The sequence below is a fragment of the Paramisgurnus dabryanus genome, chromosome 1 (assembly GCF_030506205.2).
Source record: "Paramisgurnus dabryanus chromosome 1, PD_genome_1.1, whole genome shotgun sequence".
In the NCBI taxonomy this organism is placed as follows: domain Eukaryota; kingdom Metazoa; phylum Chordata; class Actinopteri; order Cypriniformes; family Cobitidae; genus Paramisgurnus; species Paramisgurnus dabryanus.
In genome coordinates this window covers 70,535,753-70,545,234 of record NC_133337.1, presented here as the reverse complement: position 1 = coordinate 70,545,234, position 9,482 = coordinate 70,535,753, and the positions used below count along the sequence as shown (strand labels likewise).

The 9,482-nt window shown below is 34.2% G+C and overlaps 1 long non-coding RNA gene across 1 annotated transcript; it reads right to left on the bottom strand.

Annotated features, from left to right (window-relative positions):
* Nucleotides 1-256: 256 nt before the first annotated feature.
* LOC135734567 (uncharacterized) lies at nucleotides 257-8,185 on the bottom strand. Its single transcript, XR_010527429.2, has 4 exons — nucleotides 8,023-8,185; nucleotides 7,815-7,918; nucleotides 3,343-3,371; nucleotides 257-1,416 (listed from the first exon to the last, which is right to left on the bottom strand). It is a non-coding gene; the product is annotated as an uncharacterized lncRNA (long non-coding RNA).
* Nucleotides 8,186-9,482: the final 1,297 nt, after the last annotated feature.

Below are 9,482 nucleotides of genomic sequence, written 5' to 3'. Positions count from 1 at the left end.
CTGTTTTTGTTTGTTTATGCAAAGAATTAAACCAATAACACCTTTTAGTATCTTTTTACTTGTATAAAATGCCTATATAATCAACTACACAGTAACGTATTGAGATATACGAAGCAACTAGGTGGAGCAGATGTAATGCTTAAACAGATCAATTTTAAAATATATGACTGATTATGAACTTATTGCCACAGGTAATGTCTATTATGCAATCAATTACTCAATGAAGTTAAATAAATGACACACAAATATATGAAAATATTGCTTAACTGTAAGCACGAATGCTTTAAATCACAATGGTGTTATACAGCACACAACGTCACGTATGATTCACACTCTCCTAACACAGATTAAATAAGATTTAAGGAAATTTTTACTGTTTACTTATCCACTGAAGTTATATATGAGATAAACAGGAATGCAAAAAGAGAACTAATGTTATACTAGCACAGATTTAATAACTCCGATTAATATAAAACAGATATTATAACTGACTAGTGTAAGACTTAACCCAAATGTAATAACACAGACTAATGTAAAACAGATGTTATAACTCAGACTAATGTAATTCTAGCACAGATTAAACAACTCAAAACTAATGTAATACTTAAAAGAGGTGTAACAACTAAGACTAATGTAACACAGATATTATAACTCAGACTAATGTAATACTGGCACAGATTTATTAACTCAGACTAATGTAATATGTAGCAGAATGTTTATAATAAATAAAATGTCACCCAAAATGTTATAACTCAGACTAATGTAATACTGGCACAGATTTATTAACTCAAGACTAATGTAATACTGGCACAGATTTATTAACTCAGACTAATGTAATATGTAGCAGAATGTTTATAATAAATAAAAGGTCACCCAAAATGTTATAACTCAGACTAATGTAATACTGGGACAGATTTATTAACTCAGACTAATGTAATATGTAGCAGAATGTTTATAATAAATAAAATGTCACCCAAATGTACTTTAACGTCTACTGTACAGTAAATGTTTTTGTATCAAAATGTGATTAAAACGACTACAGAAAGACTATTTAATTGTATATACCTTATAAAATCTATTTAAATAAAATAAACCTGTATGATAAACAACACCACAAAAATGTAACTAATGTAACGTTAAACAGTAGTCTTCAAAAGCTGAGCTTGAATCAGTGGTCCTTCTTGAAGACAACAGGCAGCAAGGTGTACTGGAAGAGATGTTTTGGAGCTCCTTTTCTCTTGCAGTAATTGTAGTTCACTAACTGGTGTCAATGTTAACTTGGTTCTTGTAGTTGGATTCACAGGAAGAAGATTTTAAGTCTCACAGGAAGGGGGTTTTCAGAATCACAAGAAGCGTTTTTCAGAATCACAAGAAGCGTTTTTATACGTTTTCAGCGTTTTTATAAGTTTTCAGCGTCTGGCCATTTTTTTAAGATGCGTAGGCAAGCAGCAAGATGCATTTGTCAGGTTTGCATTGGTAGATTGCATTGGGGTGCGTTGGGGTTGCAGGCAAGCAAGCAGCAAGCAGAGCAGCAGCATTTTAGGGGGGGCATGGCCAGTTATTTTATTAGTTGATGAAGTGAAAGTACAGAATGGAACAGCGGTAAAGATTTAAGCAAAGTAAAGGTTTGAAATTTAATTTAAATGTATTGAAAGGACAAGAACATACAACAAACAACAAACAGAGAAAAAAAACAAGTTAGTTACACTGTAAAGATAAACCAGCATACATAATATTACATAACATTACAACATACACAGTAAATGTAAATGAGAACATTAATTATTGTAAATGGAGCAGGACATTACATGCATTACTATATTTATCTGTTTTTCTATTTCTATTTTTACTAAATGTCTTATGAATAATAAAAATAACTACTTGTATATTATAATGTAAAATATAAACTTTTTCGTGACAGTTCTAGCTACAGTATCTCACAAAATTGAGCACACCCTCACATTTCTGCAACTGTTTTAGTTTATCTTCTCAAGGGACAAAACTAGGGGTTGGACTAAAAAATCAATTATTCGATGGATCGCGATGTGGACATGGCAGATTCTGAATCGATTCACAAATGTCAAGAATCGATTCTTAAATGTTCGCTTACAAAATAATAACGTGACGTTATCAGAACCAAAAAGTGGGACTCAACAGGTTAGCGGAGCTGCACACGGATAGCTTGAAAGAGTGTGCACTGCACGAGCACCTACAGTGGAGCTTACACAAGCAGTAGAGAAAGAAATTGACAAATACATCTAGGACAGCCTCGTTTCTAAACTGCAAAAAAACAAGATACACTTTGTGACGGTCTTCCTCTGCCTTTTCTCTGTTCAGTGAGTTGCAGGGAGAAACAGCACATTCATTTACTGACTCATCTGACTGTGCTAATAGCGTTTCCTTAAACTATCCACATATCCACATAGCTTGTTATCTAGACGCTGGGTGCGCTGCATTAAATACATTAATACTGTCAAAATCTGTGTATAATGATGATTATTATATGCTTAACGTTAGTCAGTTTGTGGGAGTTGATTCCAGTTAACATATTTTTTTTATTTTTTACTGGCTTCAATGTCTTACAACAGAAACAACATATATGTATATAAGAATGACATTATTGCTCACTTAGTTGCATTAAAGTACAGTATATGACAGTTCAGAGACTAGTAGCAAAAGCGCAACACTAGTCTGGCTTTGAGATGACATCACAAATATGCTAATCAGTACATCAAGAATCGATTCTGAATCGAACCGGGACCTAAGAATCGATTCTGAATCAATTCATGAGGGTCCAAACTATTCCCACCACTAGACAATACTACAAAAATAAAATTTGGATACATTTTAAAATCAATGTGCTACTTATAGCAGAATAGATTTACTATACTCTGAAAATAACTAAACCTACAGCCATTATTGTCAAAATAGCTGACAACAAAAGTGAGTACTCCTATTTCAGTGGGTCTTAACTCCAGTCCTCGCCCCCACCCCTCCCAGAATGTTTTAGATGTATCCTTATATGAAACAATTGAATCCACTCATCAGGCTCCTTCCAGAATGCTTGAAATGTTTCCTTAATTAACACACTAACAAGAACTGAATCAGGTGTTTTATATAAGGAGACATCTAAAATGTTCTGGGAGGGGGGGATGGCTGTATGTTCAGAGGACAGTAAATATATACTACTACACAAGTTGCATATTGACTACTCTAAAATATATCAAACTTTCTATAGTACTGTTCCTTGAGAAGACATACTAAAATGGCTGCTGAAATGTGAGGGGTCTACTCACTTTTGTAAGATACTGTAAAATTGTAATATCTGACAGTGTTACTTACAATAATGAATAAGACGTCCAATAGATGTTCTAAAAGAAAAACAAAAAGACAAATTTGGGTTTAAGGTTCAGACAAGGTATGATTAAAGTTATACAAAAAATTGTGTCAACCTATTGTAGTTCTGCTATCACTTAAGTCATACAAAGCATTTCTAAGATAGTCATTTGCATTTCAATAAACTAAACAATCCTTTGTCAAAATGTCCCTGTTATTGAAATATTATTGTAAAGCAGTCATTTATTTACTAAATTAATTTAACAGGTGTTACAAAAATTACTTCACTAAAACATCCGTAAAAACAGCAACAAATATTTGCATTTCCTCACTAACAATTTAACTTTTCTTATGCATTAAACTAGAGGTGTGATGAGATCTCATGCCACAAAATCTTATGATATTAAAACATCACAAGATTTCTTGTTGAGTTGACAAGTAATCTCACAAAATCAGCATAATGTTGAGTTTGTGGAAACACTTTTATACAATCTTGCATGATATTATTCAGCCTTTTACTGCATGTTCTTTTATGTTTGTTCTTTGAATTTGGGAACAACTTGATGGCGGTACCACTTTTGTTGTAAAGAAGTGTCCAAATATTAAAGATTAAGTGAATTTACATATAGTTTGGACTAAAGTAACCCTGTGATCTTGTACAAAAAATTTAAGTAAAACAACAATCACCAGCCATTTGTTCCTTCTGCAAGCATTTATCATAATGCATAATGTTGGTTTATATTACATCACAGGGCGTTTAGATTAAGTCAGGACTAGGCCTTAGTTTTATTAGAACATTTAAGTAGTTTCTACAAAAATACATTAAAATACTTGTGCATTTAGAAACAAAACAATGTCAGTGCAAACATTTTTCTGTTAAGACACCTCAAACAAGCATTGTACTCTTGGACTCGAGCACTGTCCAGAAAACAGCACCTTTATATTTTAACATTGTCCAATAAAATCATGCGTTTACTTTGTTTTAATACTGTATTTGAACCGATTATTTATGAAAGCATATTGGTAGCAATTTTCAATTTATAATGTAATATGCCATATGGCAATGGATTATGTGAAATGGTAATGCATTATGTAATAATGTTAAGCATTTCTGTATTTAAATATACATTTTCCATGCTATATTTGCAATGTTTGGTGCAAAATTAAACTTAAATAGTTTACAATAGTTTGCAGTTTAATACAGACCTGTATTAAATGCATTTTTTATGTTTTTTTAGTTGCAAAATTTATTTGGAAAAAAATAGATGTTTGCTTAAACATCTAATCAGTTCAGGTAATATATGAAGAGCTCTTTTCCAAAACGCTATAAATCCATTTCAAAAGTTTTCAGAAAGTACATTTTTTACCTAGACCCACACATTTTGTGAATATTCAATTTATGCTGTTATAATGGATTTTTTGCTCAATCTAAACATGTTGAATAATGATTATTAAATCAAACAACAATATTGTTGATTATAAATTTAAAGTTAATTTTATTTTTTTTCAAAACGCTATAAATCCATATATTTTTCCCATAAATGTATGTTTTTTCTTTAAAAAACAAAACAAAACAAATAACAGAATATGCAACATGTACTCAGGGACTCTTTATACTATAAATGAATAAGTAAATTATTCAGATTGTGATATACATTGGAGCCAGTATGAAATAAACAGAATTACACATAACTAACTTGCTATTACTCCCTCCACCATTTCAGTTTTCTCCTTAGCAGGGCATTAGGAACCCCTTTTGCTTGATATATTTCACCTCTCTCTCGCTCTCTCTCTCTCTCTCTCTCTCTCACGCTCTCTCTCCCTCTCTCTCTCTCTCACGCTCTCTCTCCCTCTCTCTCTCTCTCTCTCTCCTCTACACACAGTTGTATTAACCTCACACGCACACACAGCGAGCTCCCCTCGATCTGCTCTCAATGACATACCATGTAACAACGCGCTCATAATGTCCAATCCAAAAAGCAAAACTTTACAGATGTCCCTGCATTGTTCACTACCCACATTTTGTACTTTTGCACGACATTGGTCAATGTATCAAACGCCAGTCTGTCTATCAGCAGGCTATCGAACTATTCAGTACTTTTCATGTTACGTTAGCAGGCTTCTTCACAGGAAAAAAACTTTATTGCAAACGTACAAAACGGTATTAAACGAGCCAGTTCTGAAACGAAAGTTGTACATACCAAACACTTTGATGAAGATCGCCTTGCAAACGGGTACCTTCTCCGGGTGATGTATTAACATGACATTAATCCTCATTTGAGTAATGAATGAACATAAACAAACATCTGTTCAGAGCGCCGCCATTGGATTGCGTCAAACGCTCATCGAGTTCTGATTGGTCGAGAGGATAAATCGCGTTTAGGCTAAAAATAGGCTCGGCGCTTATCGCGTTTTGGAAAAGAATGGCATCTTGTACCTACATTTTAACAAGGAAATGTAATGATTTGACATAAAACATTCATGGAGCAGTGAATAGGTTCAGTACACAGCCAAATGACCTGACAAACTCATTTTTTTTTAAAATGGCGTTTATCGCGTTTTGGAAAAGAGCTCTTCATATGTTCAAGCAAAAACTGTAGCAAAACGATAATTTAAATGTAATTTTCCTAAATATATTTACAGGTAGGACATGGGATTTTCATTTACATAGCGCACAATGGATGTAGCAAAATTTAACTGACAATGAATTCCGAGTTGACCACGACCCCATCCTGTAAACACATTTAATCAGTTCAGGTAATACATTTCCATTTTAATTTTGCAACTTAAAAAGCATAAAAACAGGACTGTAGAAAACCACAAAGTAAATTAAATTATTGAATATTTATTTTGCACCCAACATTGCACATATAGCATGGAAAATGTAAATGTAAATACAGAAATGCATTGCTATTTTACATATTGCATTATTATGTTGCATATAACATTCTTAATTGAAATTTGCTACCAATATGCTTCAATAATTATTATATCAGATTACTTTAATTAAATCAGATTCAATAAAACCAGGGCTTGACATTAACACTTAACTTAAGATAACTTGAAAATGCCACCACAAACAGATTTTTGCACATCGCGTTTTTCAGTAACTCTCTCTCACATGACATGTTTTTTACACCCCTGTAGCATCCAAGTCACTCTGCTGCAACTCTGACCTCTCATTAAAGGGACACAAGGCAGCATTTTTATATTAATAAATCATCTTCGTAAGTCGGTATATGGTTAAATGACTCATTACAGGACGAATGAAGACTCTCTCGCCCGCCCCTACCGCCTGTAGGAAGAATACACCACTTGCAAGTTCGCTATATCCGACCCGACGTCCTTCAGTCTCACAAAGTCTCAGATATCGCGAGAAGCAGGATTACTTTACGGCAAACAACACAGAGGCAAGCGAGCGAAACACGGCTAGCGATTGTTGCAAATGGCAGAGCCGGGGAAGCAGCAGCGAAAACCCTTGACGGAAGATTCCAAGAAAAGAAAAAGAGCTTCAGACCTAATATATATATTAGGGTGACCATACGTGCCATTCTTCCCGGACGCGTCTTGGCCAGGATTTCGGGTGCATTTTCCGGAAGTCATATTTGTCAACCGCATTCGTCATAGAGGATTATTATTATTACAGAAAGGCAACAGTTACATTTTAAAATAAGAATAAAACTACGATTGCAAATCTTATGTTTTTAACTGAGTGGCGTATGCGGTCAACAAATACGACTTCTGTAAGATGCACCAAAATCCTGGCCAGGACGCGTCCGGGAAGAATGCCTTATTTATTTATAATTATATTTACTTCCAGACACTAGGGGGCACTAGGGGGAGCTGGTAGAGAAATAATACTCAGACTTGCCTGGTGTCCCTTTAAAGCAGGAGTGGGGAACCCTGGTCCTGCAGGGCCACTGTCCTGCAGGGCCACTGTCCTGCAGAGTTTAGTTCCAACCCTAATCAAACACACCTGAATTTCATTTCCAAGTAACCCTGAAGACTTTAATTAGTTTTTTCAGGTGTGTTTAATTAGGGTTGTAACAAAACTCTGCAGGACAGTGGCCCTCCAGGACCAGGGTTCCCCAGCCCTGCTTTAAAGCCTGGTTATACTTGACAGACTTTGTTATTTTTAGGAGCGGACCAATGCTTGTTTAATGTTTAATGTCAAGCCCTGATTAAAACATTTTAAAATTTTGTTATTTTAGTTATTCCATCATTAACCATTTTATATAAAGTTATCTTGCTGTCATTACTCAAAACCTGTGTCTCGTCTCATAGGATAAGTGGAGTGTCATACCTTCTACATAAAATAAACTTTAGGCTATATAGGGCAACTTCAAACATGCTAAAATGTCCACCACTGACAAATGATAAACATTTAAGTAAATACTACATATATACTACATTTTTTATGTTATTAAGGAATTACTTCATTCAATTACGTGATTCAAAATTACATAAAAGTGACTTACCTGTGCAATGTGGATGGCTCTTAAAAGAGCCTTTGGGTTCGTTTGAATATTTAAGCAATAGAAGTGGGTCTTCTTGTGCAGCAGCACAAACTGGATGTTGGCTGCTGTTTAGGGAACATAAAATATTAAGAAATAAATAATCACTAGATATCTACATGAAATATTACATATGTATACAGATAATTTATCAGTCAAAAATAATACTTACACAGCTGTAGCGTTGACCTGTCTGTAGAACAGCAAAAAAAAGACAATAGACATTACTTGCTTAAAATGCAATGCAAGTAAAAAAATGACGTGTTACAAATGTGTCTACACAGCACAAATTATGTGAAAGCAAAGTATGGACAAGGAAAGACGAGAAAACACAAATAAGCACATCTTTAGAATTGCTATAGCAGCATGTAATGGTATCCAGTATCAGGAGTACAAAGTAAAAACAAGTATATTTTGCTTATAAGACTCAAGACACGCTCAAGCAAAACTGTGGGTGTCTAACAAATAAACAGTTAATGTTTCTTGTAAATCGTGAAAGCTCGAAGCCTACGTGGACGCTCGAGCCCACGAAACAACCGTGTAAACAAATGCTAACCTTAATGCCAACAAACGCTAAACTTAATAATGAATGTTAAAACAAGTACACATATACTCTAGCTCACGATATCTCTACTACAAAAAAACGGCTCCCATTTAAACCACCCGTGCAAAGCTTCTAGTATTTCGTGTGGAATTAACGTTAACCTACTTGAATGTAATATAACGCAAGTACGTGCACACATAGTTTATCGTTTAAACTGTAGCAATACTATACTGATATCTAAATTATTAATCACATTGTGTCTAAAATAATCTTGTGAACTAAATTCACCGTCGTATTTACACATTTTACGAATTTATGTCGAAAATTACCTCAGACAACACCAGAGAAAAATTTTAAGGCACTTTACCTGGCTGGAGGCAGAACCGCTAAAGGCAAATCTCGCGAGATGATGGGTTTAGGGTAGTTCGCGCCACTGATGTGACGTCATGTGCAAACAAGAAGCTTTTTACAGTGGTTCGAAAAAAAAAAAAAAAAAAAAAATACAGTCTATGGTTCGACTTCGTGTAGCGCAAAAATAAATAAATAAATAAAATAAAATAAAACTTTATGTAGCCCATTATACTTGTTAAACACCATATTCATTGTTGTAAATTCAGCAATCGGAAACATCTTTTCTCTGTGGTACTTAAAGAATTAGATATTTATATAAACACTATAGAGTACAAACAAAAAGCTGTCACTGTGTATTTGTTTAATACATTTAAGTTGTTGTGATTTAGCAAAGGCCTGTTTTTTACTTTTAATATTATTTTAATTTATTTATATATTTATTTTGTCTGTATTCATGTTTTGTTTATTTAATTTGTTAAATCTACCTTCTATGCTGTGTGTACTCTTTGTTTTTTTTATACATACCCCTGGTACTTTTGTATTGTTCTCGTTGTTAAAGCAATAAAAAGACTTCATAAGCGCTGCTAAATCTGACAGGCGCATGACGTCAAAGTACCGCGAGAGCGAGACGAAAGAAGACTTCCTCCTATGATTTCTCGACTCGTTCTCGCGGTACTTTGACGTCATCTGCATGCCGGTTCTTGCGGCTCCACATGAAGTCCAACAAGCCTAGCTCT